The 15,702-nt window shown below is 41.5% G+C and overlaps 1 protein-coding gene across 2 annotated transcripts in view; it reads right to left on the bottom strand.

Moving 5' to 3' along the window:
- The window catches only part of MYO7B (myosin VIIB), a 422,737-nt gene that overhangs the window by 375,643 nt on the left and 31,392 nt on the right, over positions 1 to 15,702 (bottom strand). Inside the window, exon 1 of one of the 2 annotated variants that reach the window (XM_073625782.1) lies at positions 7,653 to 7,733. The exons of the other annotated variant lie outside the window; for it this stretch is intronic. The gene's annotated coding sequence lies outside the window, so the exon portion shown is untranslated. Of the gene's footprint in view, positions 1 to 7,652; positions 7,734 to 15,702 lie in introns of those variants that run through there. 2 annotated transcript variants of the gene reach the window in all.

The following is a 15,702-nucleotide window of genomic DNA, read 5'->3' as shown; positions in this document are numbered from 1 at the left end:
AATGAGAAAGGGTATGCACGGTCCTTGATTAACTCGGAAATTGAGAAGGTCAGACTCACAGACAGGAGTACTATTGTGGCAGATAAGATGAGGACCAATGACGCTGAGGATAATACGGCCGGATATAGAATTTTATTGGATTATAATATCCAATATAGGAAACTAGAAAGAATCATAGTTAAACACTGGCCTATACTCAAAGGTGATAGGACTTTGGGACCAATTCTCCCTCAATACCCTAAGTTTATTTACCGTAAAGCACCTTCACTCCGTGACCGGCTGGCACCGGGAGTAGTAGACCCACCCAAAATGGCGAATAACAGGCTGTTTAGCTTCTTGTCCGGCTTTTATGCGTTTGGCAGATGTGCCACCTGTAAAAATGCCAGTAGAAATATTAAGAAACGTAAGGAATTTGTTGCAAATGCTACACAAAAATGCTATCGTATCAAAAGCCTTATTACATGCACATCTGTAGGGGTGGTCTATATGCTTGAGTGTGATTGCGGCCTTCAGTATGTGGGCCGCACCTCAAGAGCTCTACATGTGCGTGTAGGTGAACATATTAGCAACATCAAAAGGTGTGTGAAGACCCATAGTGTATCAAGGCATTTCAGAACTTGTCATCAAAGAGACCCCAAATGTCTTAAATTATGGGGTATTGAAAAAGTTCCCCGCCACTGGAGAGGTGGATATTATATTAGACAGTTGAGTCGTCGAGAATCCTTCTGGATTTACAAAACCAAAGTTATGTCACCAGCAGGAATGAATGTAGATTTCGATCTCAACTGCTTTATCTCTAATAGGTAATGGTTTTTGGGTAGCCCCGCCCACTCCCGTTTTATTTTATTTTATTCTTATTTCATATTTTATGTATTTTTTATTCCTGTATTTATTTATTGTAGGTTCTATATTTGTATTGACTTGTCAATAAGATGGCCGTGGATGATGTCTATTTTATGATAATATTTTATTCATTAATGTGCTGTATTGGATTGTACTACCTGCTTCTTATTTATGTATGAGAATGGCGTTTTTTTATATATATTTTTTATATATTATTTTTGCTTTTTTCTTTTTCCTTTGTGTAATACAGATTTTATCATATATGAGGAATTCAATCCCTATATGTAATCTTAACTATATTTGCGCCATTATAGACAACCATATGCACAGCAGTATTGTACTTTTGATTTTATCCTCAGTTGTAGCCAGACGGGATGTTTTCACAACAGAGCCAGTCATTCGATCATTGTGCGTAGTCCTGGGATTGTCTCACTGTTGGTTGCTATAGCAATATATATCACTAGCGAGCCGTCTGCGCGCACCTTGCCCCACGCTGATGAAGTCCCGCCTTGGACGTAACGCGTATGGAGGTCGGGTGCTTGCATGACGTCACCCGGGGCCATCTCGTTCGACACTTCACATGTGTTTATGCCGGCACTCAGCTTAGAGTGCTCCTTGATGTAAGTGCATTATTTACTTTTATACTTCAATAAATGTTGAAAACCAGAGAGCATTAGATTGCTTCTTTCTCCTTACCTATTTATATGTACTGACTGGGATGGACCCTGGAGCGGCTTTTTCTGGTGATTTTGCTTGGATCGCAGTGTCAGCTGTTTACTGACTCCCGCTCTGTGACCTGTCTCAGGTCGAGACATTGAGGTGAGAGGCCATCTGTTTGCGGTGGAGGGATCACTGGCACCTATCAGAAATCACTGGCACCTATCAGACATCCATCTTATGTGTGTCACCTACACTGCATATTTATGTTATATGGACTTTTAAATTGCGCAGCACTCTTTCTATACATGTCTTTCTAAAGTCTTGTTTTGAATTAGCCTTTTTGTGCTTGCTAGCAGTTTAGTATTGTTTTGGGTCCTTTTGGGTCAGCGCTGGATATCTCCTTTCATTATTTTCCTTTCCCAATGAGCGAGCCAGCGCGAGATGCACAGTACCCTGTTGCCGAGAACCAGCGTGATGGGATCACGCTGGAAACACATTCTCGCGCTCAGGTACTGTACGTGACATCTACGCGTCGTCACGTGGTTATTTCATCGGCGCTTTGTTATTGTGGGGGACTCGGAACACCTGACCGGCTGTTGACGGTCGGGTGATGATGCAATCCCTCATAAATGCGCAGCGTGAAGCTGGGGGCCATACATGCACACTCAAGGGGGTGTTCTTACCCCGCCTGCAGAGGACTGCTGCATTGAAACTTTTTGTGTTCCTCTGACGATTGTTCCTCAATTTTTGACATTACAGACATCAAGGTAAACGACTTTGGAGAGGCTGTTTTTTACCATCCCCCGTCTTTCACACACATCCACACACCACAGTCTCTTCATCCTGGTGGTTCATTCCCACACGGCTTCCAACACTCACCCTATCACTCACTTTTTTTTCCCTGGTTCGGGTCTAATCTGTGCCCCGCAATCAGGGTCATTTTCACTTTGTGCACTTTTTTTCTTGTTTTATTTATTCCACTTTTTATATTTTGGTATGTTCACTCTAACACTGATGGACACTTCTATTTCACCCCCACACCATTTCACACACTTGACACATTAACACTTTATTTATTTACTTTTTTCACACACCCACCTATCATCTCTTCTTTGGGTGGACACACCAATACCAGTTTATTTTTGTATAGGTGTAACTATCTATTGATATAATATATTCAATTTATTTCAATTTATAGTTTTGTAATAAAACTATGTACAATACCCGAGATGGATTACTATGCATTATATTATGTATAGGTCCAAGATATATAAAATTTTGTTATACTAGGTTTTAATCTATATTGGATTCAATACACCTAAAAAAAATTATACCATGTAAATATAATTGAATACAACACATACACAAACAAATATACCATATATTATATCTACCCACAGAACTTCCCGGATGATCAACCGACCACCGGTGAACCCTTCATGGACACTTTGTTTCCCCTGTCTGGTCCACAAACTGCAACCCAGTGTGCATTGATATGGCCTCCTCAGCTCCGGTGATGGACACCCTTGGGATGGCCTGTTGGTGTTGGTGTTGGCGCTTAATGCTCACGGAGGCAGCCGGTTTTGTGAGTAACTTTAACCAATCTTTGATCTTTGCCCTCATTCGGGCTACATTCCTACTTTATGACTATTTGGAATAGAGTGATACTTATGCATACTCATATGTTACTTATAGATGGATGGTTGTCGCTTGCTCCTGATGAGTGATGGTTCACGAAATGCGCCAAGCATGCTGTACGACAACACTATTGATCAACCTATATCTACACCCAATACTATGTACCTATCATTTTTGTTTTGATTGCTGTATGTTTTATTGCTGTAATTTTGCTGAAGCAATTGTTCTAATGTAACACTTTGACCCTTTTTTTACAACATGGTTACAACTGTAAATAGATTCTCTAATAAAGTGCTCCTTGAAATATGCATTCACCTTGGCATATGGATCAATGTATTCATACTAAGGTCATGTTCACTTCACCTATCTTTGAGAACACACCTCATACAAAGCCCCAAACCTTTTTCCTTTATTTTGGCTACGACACAGGGATGGAGGCGCATGTCTATGTGCGCCTCATATAAAGTCCCAAACCTCTTTTTGTCCACTTTTATCATCTTTCCTCTGGCAAGGGTCAAACCCAAGAATTGCTAGGGCCTCCCTCCAGGCTGCTAAGGTTGATGGGGGGTTAGCCTGCCCCAACCTACCACACTACTTCATAGCGTCACAGCTTGCATACATTTATGACTGGTTCCTGGAGGCCTCCTCATCCTGTTCCACCGCTCTATTGACTGCTCTTGCTGGCTCCGGGGCCTCACTTATTGACATACTACATAGATCTACACCTCAACGTTGCTACCGTGGCTCTCCGACAGAAGTTAGCTGGCTAGCCTGGCATGAAGGAAATAAGATGATCATAAACTCGGGTGGGGTGTCTCCCAAAGCCCCCTTATGGCACAATCATAATTTCTTAGAGCTCCTGGGTCACCCAGATTCCCTGTGGTGGACACGACTTGGTGTCACCCATGCCTCCCATATTTTGGTTAACAATGCATTCATTTCCTTCAAAGACTTGAAGGCATGGTGTGGAGTGACGAATAAATTCTTTTTAAAATATCTTTTATTACGTCATGCCATCCGGGCAGAATTCAGTGGTCTGACCCAGGAGCTTACTGAATTACCTATGGAGGCGCTATTGTCCTACCCGGACATTGAAAATCTGGTAAGACTATCTATTCACGCCTGCAGGCAGCTGGGGTTAGACCCTTCCAGATTGCCCAGCGAAAATGGGAAGTAGAAATTCCCGGGCTGTCCAAGGAGGGGTGGGAGGAGGCCTCTGAGGTCTGCTTTTTGGATCTTATTAGGTCTAATGACCAATATGTACAGTTTAAATTTATACAGCAGTTGCACTATACTCCTGCCAGGCTTGCTCGTATGGGTTATGCTTCTGCTGCCTCCTGTTTCAGGTGTGGCTCCACTGAGGCCGGATACATGCATATGTTTTGGTCCTGCCCAGCCTTGTCAACATTCTGGAAGGACTTATTCTCTTTTTTTTGAAGACACCTTACATTTACCAGTACTTCGCACTCCAGAAGTCGGACTGTTGGGTGTGCTAAACGGCTTCCTACACAAGACCCATACTCGAACTCTGGCTCGCATAGTACCGTTTTATGCTAGGAAATTAATTTTGGTACAATGGAAAAATGTATCTGCTCCAAATGTTCAAATGTTGTACCGTATGAAAAATAAGATTATACCCATCTTTAAACTCATTTATAATGGAAGGGCCTGTCCTAAAAACTTTACTAAGATCAGGCAACCTTGGCTTGATATAGTTGATTCCTTCTGGAATGACAACCCACTCTCTCAGCAATAGGGGGCTTCTGCCCCCCTCTGAAGGGACTGCGGTGTCTGTAGGCTGTTGAGAGCCCTATTGTAGGCTCTGTGCTCCTGTGGCCTGGTCTGGGGTGTGTGGGGGGGGGAGGCGGGGATGGAATGGCTTTTCCGCCTGCAGTGATTGTGTGTGTATGTATGGATGTATTGAAAATGATTGTATCTCTACTGCTTATTGCACTATGACTTACTGTATTTGGGCCCTATGTGGTCCACATATATTAACCTGGTATACCTTTAGTTTAAGTTTTCCTCCGTTGAGGAATCGGGATTAAAAAACACCCGGTCATTACTAGTAAGCCCTGTTCGGCTACTCTTTATGTACTGCGATTTATCCACAAGATGTAACCGTTTATATGTGCCTGTAAAATATTTTTTTTGGACAAAATCAATAAATAAATGTGTTAAGAAAGCTTGAAGAATTCCCATTTCTGTCCTGTGCTCTTCAATAACAATATTCCCTCCCACTCTTAAGTCAATCACAAGTCTTAAGTACTTTTATCTTTCCAGTATGTGCTTATTGCTAACATTAAATTAAATCATGTTATCGTCACTGTTACCTTTTATTTGAACATTAGTAATAAGCTCTGCGTGGTTTGAGATTAACAGGTCCAGAAGAACATAATTTCAAGTCGGGGCTTCTATCAAGTGTAGCATAAAATTTTCTTGTAATAGGTTTATAAATTTCTGCCTTTTAAAGCGTGGTAATCAAAAAAAAAACTGCATACTAGCACATTATGACAGACTTCCCTGAAAATGAAGCCCTCCAGCGGTGTCTTTCCAGCTTTACCCAGTATGGGTATGCAGTTCCTTCAGAGCGTCTGCACCGGCGACGTCAATGGCTACTTCTAAAGTAAATCTTTCCTAAACGTTGCACGTTTAAAGAGATGTTTACTGTACCTATAGGTAAGCCTATAATCAGGTAAAAATCAACAAAGGGAGTTTACTCCCACTTTAACCGTTCCAGCAGTGCCATTACTCCAATCAGTTCCAGGGTAGTTAAAAATCCCCCACTATCATCAATGTCCCAGCCCTTGCAGCTCTTTCTGTTCAAGTAGTTGCGTCTCCTCCTCAATAACAAACAATAATAACTTAATTAATTTTAAAGTACTCATAGACAGTTTCCCTCATAATGCTTCAGCATCATCACACTCTTCATCAACAAGGTCCTCTTTCATACTTGCTTTGTGATCACTTCTCGCATAGTGGCAGACACCGCCACCTTTACATTTTACCCTGTGTCTCCAAAAGAGAGCACAGCCAGCAATAGTAATAGCCCAATTCGAGAGAAGAATGAAGCCAAGATTCAGCAGTTACAATTAAATCATAGATCTCTTTGTGCACCATAGCTTCCAACTTAACTATTTTTCTTGACCTAGCTAATCACCTGCTATAGCCCTCCTATCTTCCCCTATTCCACTCACCATTAGGGTTTGACCTGTTTGCCCCATTATATTCTAATTCACCCTCCCCCTCAATCCTAGTTTAAATACTCCAGGGGAAATTTCCTTGCATGGTGCAACTTTCCTTGCAAAGTATACAGCCTATTTGCCTTTAGTAACTCACCCCCCTGGTATTACAAGTCTTGTGTGGAGTAACTTGAGTGGCCCGTGCAGAGCCCTAAACTAAACCCTACTAAGTACCTTTGGAATAAATTGGAATGTCATATGTGAGCCAGGTTCCTGACCTCAAAAATTTACTTTTGGTTAAATGTGCATAACATTTCCCAAACACGTTCAATATCTTGTGGAAAATCTTAAAAAAAGAGTTGTGGCTGTTATACACACAAATGAGGCAGTAACTCCATATTAATGCCTGTAGTTTTGGAATGGTATGTCCAAGAAGTTTATATAGGTGTGAAAATAAGGTGTCCAGAAATGTTTAACAAGTTTATTGTATGGGTGTAAAGGTAGTCATATAGGGACCAGACAAATTTCGATCCATGTATGTGCAGGGAGGTTGTACAAAAATCAACCGATTGACTTTTATACAACCTCCCTGATGTTTTTTTTGATGCTCAGTGAATTGCATTTTACAGACAAATAAATACAATATTAACCAACTTAGAGTTGGCTAATGTTTTCACTGCGTAACAGGCAGCCCTATGGCTAGTTGGCATTGATCATTTCAGTTTACCAGGAAACTCACGACACTTAATATTTGCCAATGTTCCAAACAACACAAAAGGTCTCCTTTGTAAAACCATAACTTGAAACACTCAAATGTTTTAAAGCCTTGGTGATTTTATTGTTCAAACCATGTCAGAAGGTTGATACAGAATAAATACTTAACTGTGTTGCTGTTTATTGCTCTTATCATTTAGGTAGAGATATTGACTTCTGTTCTACCATGCGACTCTCCCTAATCCCTAGTTTTAAAGATTTACCCTGTAAAGGTTCCTGTTTCTTAGCACTATTTGCTATTACTAATATAATATACTGAATGCAGGCATCATTTAGATATAATTTTTATGCTGCTAAGAAGTAAAAACTATATTTAGCAGGCAAAGACACTCTAACTACTAATCTCGCCACACACTGCTTCCCATTTTGCTAAGCCTGTGTATTTAGAATTGCATACTAAACAGTATAACACTTTGGAAATCTATGATGGTGTGTCCTAAGTTGAAGATAAGCAAGTACAAAATGTAGCACACTCCATTTCCTTGAAATGAGATATGTTTTTTTTTATCACTAAGTAAAATGCACTTTTCTATATTATATAAAGTTTTCCTTTACCTTATGTGTGCTTCTCAGCCAAGATTCCCAGGAAAAGGATCTACATGTCACTGCTCACTGTCTCATTTATTGCTGGACTTTACCCTCCTTGCTAGCAGGCTAATTCCTGTTCCTTGCCTCATTTACATAGCCATAAATTAATGGCTGTTAACCATTTCAGATGTGTTGTGTAACATTACTAGTCATGTTTCATGAAAAATGAAACTAGGTTGAAAGGTCTGCATTTAGGTCGTTTTTTACAAATGTTTTATTGAATTTATAGGTTACAGAGTTTGGGATGCCAAACACATGAGGAGACAAATTCAGAAGAGAATGGTAATAATATCATACAGACATTAACATACTATGAAGTAGAGAGATTGAAGTGCCTAGGAGGGGTAAAAAAGGTTTAAGGTGTGGCCAAAATATTAGCAGATTCAGAGGAAAAGAAAGGGCCAGGCCATGTAATAAGAAATGATGCAACACTGAGAGATCTCTCATAGAGAAAATGTCAAAAGGGGGGGGGGGGCAGGCAGGTAGGTGGGCATTAGGGTTTGGTAGGGGCAGAAGTCAGAGAAGGAATAAAGGAATTGAGTAAGCGGAGAAGTGAGTGATAGGCTGGAAAGAAAGAAGCAGGAGAAATTAGGGAAAAAAACGGGGAAGGGGGATTGAGGGCCGATCAGTTGTCTATTATTCAAATTGCTAGTAAGAAATACTTGGGAGCAGTGGGTTGTGTATATGAAATCCAGATAAAGACTTCTTCACAACAGCAGCAAATTGCAGAACAGAGCAATGTCCCTTAGCATACAGTTGTGCTCGTAAGTTTACATACCCTGACAGAATTTATGCTTTCTTGGCCATTTTTTAGAGAATATGAATGATAACATGAAAACTTTTCTTTCACTCATAGTTAGTGTTTGGCTGAAGCCATTTATTATCAATCAAGTGTGTTTACTCTTTTTAAATCATAATGGCAACACAAACTGCCCAAATAACCCTGATCAAAAGTTTACATACCCCAGTTCTTAATACCGTGTATTGCCCCCTTTAACCACTTCAGCCCTGGAAGAATTTACCCCCTTCCTGACCAGAGCACTTTTTGCGATTCGGCACTGCGTCGCTTTAACTGACAATTGCGTGGTCGGGCGACGTGGCTTCCAAACAAAATTGACGTCCTTTTTTTCCCACAAATAGAGCTTTCTTTTGGTGGTATTTGATCACCCCTGCGGTTTTTATTTTTTGCACTATAAACAAAAAAAGAGTGACAATTTTGAAAAAAAAACACATTATTTTTTACTTTTTGCTATAATAAATATCCCCCAAAAATATATAAAAAAAACATTTTTTTTCCTCAGTTTAGGCCGATACGTATTCTACATATTTTTGGTAAAAAAAAAAAAAAAAAAAATCGCAATAAGCAATTATTGATTGGTTTGCACAAAAGTTATAGCGTTTACAAAATAGGGGATAGTTTTATAACATTTTTATTAATATTTTTTTTTTTTTAAATGGCGGCGATCAGCGATTTGTATCATGACTGCGACATTATGGAGGACACATCGGACATTTTTGGGACCATTGTCATTTATACAGCAATCAGTGCTATACAAATGCACTGATTCCTGTGTAAATGACACTGGCAGTGAAGGGGTTAACCACTAGGTGGCAGTGTAGGGGTTAAGTGTGTCCTAGGGGCATGTTTCTAACTGTGGGGGGCATGGCTGTGTGTGACACGTCACTGATCTCTGCTCTGATCACAGGGAGCAGAGATCAGCGACTGTCACTTGGCAGAACGGGGAGATGCTTGTTTACATTAGCATCTCCCCATTCTTCCTCCCCATGAGGCGGCCACGGGTATCCCCGCGGCGATCGAGTCTGCGCGACCCGCGGCCTGACTCTCGGAGCTGGCCACCGGCGGTGTGCGCGCGCCCACTGGCCGCCTCTTAAAGGGGAACGTACAGGTACGTGATTCTGCCCGCAGTATATCTGCGTGAGGCGGTTGGCAAGTGGTTAACATCAATGATAGCTTGAAGTCTTTTGTGGTATTTGTAGGATGAGGCTCTTTATCTTCTCAGATGGTAAAGCTGCCCATTCCTCTTGGCAAAAGCCTCCAGTTCCTGTAAATTCTTGGGCTGTCTTGCATGAACTGCAAGTTTGAGATCTCCCCCAGAGTGGCTCAACGATATTGAGGTCAGGAGACTGAGATGGTCACTCCAGAAACTTCACTTTATTCTGCTGTAGCCAATGACAGGTCAACTTGGCCTTGTGTTTTGGATCAGTCATGTTGGAATGTCCAAGTACAGTCAGATCCATAAATATTGGGACATCGACACAATTCTAACCTTTTTGGCTCTATACACCACCACAATGGATTTGAAATGAAACAAACAAGATGTGCTTTAACTGCAGACTTTCAGCTTTAATTTGAGGGTATTTATATCCAAATCAGGTGAACGGTGGCCAGGTGTGTGTTATCCCCTCATTATCCCATTTACAAGGAGCAGATAAAAGGTCCAGAGTTAATTTCAAGTGTGCTATTTGCATTTGGAATCTGTTGCTGTCAATTCTCAATATGAGATCCAAAGAGCTGTCACTAACAGTGAAGCAAGCCATCATTAGACTCAAAAAACAAAACAAACCCATCAGAGAGATAGTAAAAACATTAGGTGTGGCCAAATCAACTGTTTGGAACATCTTTAAAAAGAAAGAATGCACCGTTGAGCTCAGCAACACCAAATGACCCGGAAGACCACGGAAAACAACTGTGGTGGATGACCAAATAATTCTTTCCCTGGTGAAAAAAACAGCCTTCACAACGGTTGGCCAGATCAAGAACACTCTCCAGGAGGTAGGTGTATGTGTGTCAAAGTCAACAATCAAGAGAAGACTTCACCAGAATGAATTCAGAGGGTTCACCACAAGATGTAAACCATTGGTGAGCCTCAAAAACAGGAAGGCCTGATTAGAGTTTGCCAAACAACATCTAAAAAAGCCTTCACAGTTCTGGAACAACATCCTATGGACAGATGAGACCAAGATCAACTTGTACCAGAGTGATGGGAAGAGAAGAGTATGGAGAAGGAAAGGAACTGCTCATGATCCAAAGCATACCACCTCATCAGTGAAGCATGGTGGTGGTAGTGTCATGGCGTGGGCATGTATGGCTGCCAATGGAACTGGTTCTCTTGTATTTATTGATGATGTGACTGCTGACAAATACAGCAGGATGAATTCTGAAGTGTTTTGGGCAATATTATCTGCTCATATTCAGCAAAATGCTTCAGAACTCATTGGACGGCGCTTCACAGTGCAGATGGACAATGACCCGAAGCATTCTGCGAAAGCAACCAAAGAGTTTTTTAAGGGAAAGAAGTGGAATGTTATGCAATGGCCAAGTCAATCACCTGACCTGAATCCGATTGAGCAAGCATTTCACTTACTGAATACAAAACTGAAGGGAAAATGCCCCAAGAACAAGCAGGAACTGAAGACAGTTGCAGTAGGGGCCTGGCAGTGCATCACCAGGGATGAAACCCAACGTCTGGTGATGTCTATGCGTTCCTGACTTCAGGCTGTAATTGACTGCAAAGGATTTGCAACCAAGTATTAAAAAGTGAAAGTTTAATGGATGATTGTTAATCTGTCCTATTACTTTTGATCCCTTAAAAAGTGGGAGGCACGTATACAAACTGTTGTAATTCCTACACAGTTCACCTGATTTGGATGTAATTACCCTCAAATTAAAGCTGAAAGTCTGCAGTTAAAGCAAATCTTGTTCGTTTCATTTCAAATCCATTGTGGTGGTGTATAGAGACAAAAAAATTAGAATTGTGTCAATGTCCCCATATTTATGGACCTGACTGTACGTCCCATGCGCATCTTCCTGGCTGATGAGTGCATGTTCCTCCAGTATTTTTGATAACATACTGCATTCATCTTGCCAACAGTTTTGACCAAATTTCCTGTGCCTTTGTAGCTCACGCATCCCCAAAACATCAGATGTCCACCTCTGTACCTTTCATCATAGGCCTTGTTGACTCCTCTCCAAATGTAGCGTTTATGGTTGTGGCCAAAAAGCTGAGTTTTGGTCTTTGTGCCTTAAGGTTTTTGGCTTGCCTTTGTGCTGTTTTGCATATTATAAGCGGGATAGTTTGTGGCATTTGTGTAGTAATGGCTTTCTTCTGGCGACTCGACCATGCAGCCCATCTTTCTTCAAGTGCCTCCTTATTGTGTATCTTGAAACAACCACACCACATGTTTTCAGAGTCCTGTATTTCACCTGAAGTTATTTGTGGGTTTTTCTTTGCATCCCGAACAATTTTCCTGGCACTTGTGGCTAAAATATTAGTTGGTCTACCTGACCGTGGTTTGGTTTCAACAGAACCCCTAATTTTCCACTTCTTGATTAGAGTTTGAACACTGCTGATGGGCATTCTCAATTCCTTGGATATCTTTTTTTTTGTTTAATATCTGTTTATTGAAGAAGGGAACAGGTAGAACATACAAGGGTATTCAGAACAGTCATTTGTACAATGAACAGGAGGTCACATGCTCATGGGATCTAACATATAAACAGAACATATCCAAAGGTCTCTAAGAGCATGAAGATCTCATAAAAAAGGATCTACAGCCAGTGACCTGAGTAGGGGCATTAGATCTAGATGGGCATTAGAGCCAACAGAGACATTGCTTAATCACATATTGTTAGTTATTAGTTGTTATTAAAGAAAGTAATAGATAGTGAGCAAAAGGGGAGAAAAAGAAGAAGAGGGGGGAAAGGCAGGAGGGTATGGGGTGTGCTTGTTAAAAGAATTAACGATCAGGAGATAAGCACATATATATCAACAACAGCATATAATATGTTATTTACTTAAATTTGTGTTGGTGGATAAGTTCAGTTAGTCGTATTACTAGGTTGCACGTCTTGTGGGGTTGTGGATATGGTCTCCTGGTAGCAAGAGGTGGAAGTAAATTCAATCCATGGCTTCCAAGTTAAGGTATGGCATTTAGCACCTCCTCTGGCAATATGGGTAAGGTCTTCCATCAGACAGACCTCATTGAACTTATGTTGCCAGATCTTTATGGGTTGAACTAAGGGTTGGCCCCAGAAAACCGGTATGAGAGCCTTAGCTGCGTTCAGCAAGTGGTGGGTAAGGGAGCATTTATACTTACCAATTGGCTAACGAGTGGCATGAAAAAGTATGGACCACAGGTCATTAGGAAGGTGGATGTCTGTTATCAGGTGTATCATCCTGAGAATGTCGGCCCAATAAGGGCGGATTAGAGGGCAGGTCCACCAAATGTGAGCATGAGTAGCATTGTTTCCACAGTTCCTCCAACATAACAGGGATCTGGAGGGGAACATCTGGAGGGGAACATTTGGTGTAGCTTGGAGGGAGTATAATGCCATCTAGCGAGTAGTTTGTAGTTGGTTTCCACCATTCTCGAGGCGGAAACATGTGCAAGTTGTAGGATTTTATCCTTTCGCTTATTGGTAATAGGGGATTCAAGGTCTGTTTCCCATTTAGCGAGAAATTCCAGATATGAAGGGCATTGTAGTTCAATAAGGGCTTTGTAGAATTGCGAAACGCAGTGTAGCGGAGGGTCCTTGTGGTCGAACAGGAGTTCAAACCCATTTAGATCCGGTATACCTCGTAGTGGCTGTGGGAACGTCAGGAGGAAGCATTGAATCTGGTTGTATCTCCATTTGTCCATAAATGTGATGGTTTTTGGGCCCAGTATCTCAGATAGTGGCTTGAGGGTGTTTGAACAGAGGACATGGTAAAGCAGGAGGGGTTCCTCTGGTGCCCAAGTTTTAAACCCCTGATCCATGGAACCAGACAAAAAGTGGTTGTGGTGCAGAAGCGGCATCAGGGGGGAGTCGTATGACCAGGAGAATCTTTTGTGTAGCGCATCCCATATGTCAAGGGAAGAGGTGGTGAGGGGTGAGGCATATGTGGAGAGGGCTCTGGAGGAGCGGGGTATCCACGGGACAATTGATAAGTCTGAACCACATAAAGCATATTCTAGTTGGACCCATAGTTTGGAAGAGGTAGCGTACTTCCAATCCGCCACACGTGATAAAACAACCTCTTGTTAATAAGCTTTGGTAGAGCCAACCCCCCCCCGGAGCACTTGGAGCGGTAGAGTACCGCTCTGGACACTCTGGGGTGGCTGTGCCTCCAAATGAAGCGAGAGATCTCCATTTGAGGTATAGAAAAGAACCTTATAGGAACACCGAATGATAGCATTTGAAAAATAAAGAGTATGCGGGGCAAGATGTTCATTTTAATGATGTTTATTTTACATAACCAGGAGTGGGATAAGTGAGACCAACTCCAGAGGTCTGCTCTAATCTTATTCAATAGGGGGATATAATTATGCTTGAAAAGAAAATGGAGGCTGGGGTGAGATTTATGCCCAGGTATTTCATGCTCTTCTTTTCCCAGCGGAGGGAAAAAGGTTTTAGTTGGTCGGCTTCTGAGCGGGGGATATTGATGTTTAGGATCTTGGATTTAGATTTAGGTTTATTTTAAAGTTGTATATTGTTTGGAAGGTAGAGAAAGCTGACATTAAATTTGGAAGTGATATGCGAGGTTGTTGGATAAAAAATAAAATGTCGTTAGCATAGGCTGCATATTTATGGGTTCTATTTCCCACTTGAACGCCCTGGATGCTGTCGTTATGTCTAATTGTGGCCAGAAAAGGTTCTAGGGTGATGGCAAAGAGGAGGGGGGATAGGGGGCAACCTTGTCTGGTACCATTATGTAGAGTAAATTGGTCGCTTAGAGCGCTGTTAATACGAATTTGTGCAGATGGGTGAGAGTACAGGGAAGAAATGCGGTGGTACATCTTGGGCCCCAATCCAAAATAGCGTAGGGTTGTCTTAAGATAATCCCAGTCCACCCTATCAAATGCTTTTTCCGCATCGTGGAGAGGAGAAGGGTGGGCTGGGCGTACCTGTGAACATAATGAATCATGAATAGGGATCGTAGGGAGTTGTCTCTGGCCTCTCTATTGGGTATAAAATGCGATTGGTCCACTGGGATCCATCGGGGAAGCAGGGGGAGTACTCTATTGGCCATGACTTTGGCATAAAGTTTAGTGTCTACATTTAATAAAGAGATGGGTCTGTAGCTACTACACAGGGTAGGATCTTTATCAGGTTTAGGGATAACTGTAATATGGGCAGAGAGGGATTCCGGGCGTAAGCCTGATGTGTTGGAAATTGAATTGGCATATGCTGCGAGACGAGGGAGTAGAATGTTTTGTAGTATAGAACCGTGAACCTGTCTGGGCCAGGGGCTTTACCTGTGGGTGACGATTTTAGTGCGGTTTGGAATTGTTCAATAAAGAAGTCTGTTTCCATAGTTCTAAAGAACGTTTGGGAGAGTTTGGGGAGTTTTGCCGCTTTCAGATAAGAGAATATGCGTTTGCGTTTCTCTTCCTGAGATAGGGAGGCTAATCCGCCTTTAACGTTGTAAAGGTCAGCATAGAACTTTCTGAAGGCTTTAGAGATTTGAGGGGTGGTGTGTGCCATTTCACCAGTTTGGAGTTTTATTTTGGGGATAAAAGATTGTGTCTTTGTTACACGGAGGGATCTAGCTACTTGTTTGCTGGGTTTGTTCCCCCATTCATAGAATTTCTGCGAAATAAGGTGAAATTTCTTTTTTGTTTCCAAGACTAGGAGGGCTTTGAGCTCTTCTCTTTTGAGTGTAAGGGCTTCAAGGTGTGAGGCATGTAATGATAGCTTGTGTTGTTTTTCTAAGTGCGTGACCTACAAAAAATAAAAGGTAAACACTCCTATTGCCACATCCATAAAGTTACATAATCAAAAAGAAAAAAGGGGAGGGTTCAAGAGAAACAAACCCCTAGTCGTACTTTGAGGCACAGCAAACCAAAGGGATCATATGCAAAATAATAATATAATAAACTTTATTAAATACATATACAAGAAATAACAAGGACATTGACAAAGAATAAAAATCATCTATATAGAAATATACATGATGTGAGCCCCTATGCGTCTACGCATTTCGTTATAAAACTTCCTCAGGACACATTCAGGTTT

The sequence above is a fragment of the Aquarana catesbeiana genome, linkage group LG04, assembly GCF_042186555.1.
Source record: "Aquarana catesbeiana isolate 2022-GZ linkage group LG04, ASM4218655v1, whole genome shotgun sequence".
Lineage (NCBI taxonomy): Eukaryota > Metazoa > Chordata > Amphibia > Anura > Ranidae > Aquarana > Aquarana catesbeiana.
This window is presented reverse-complemented; position numbering and strand designations above follow the sequence as displayed.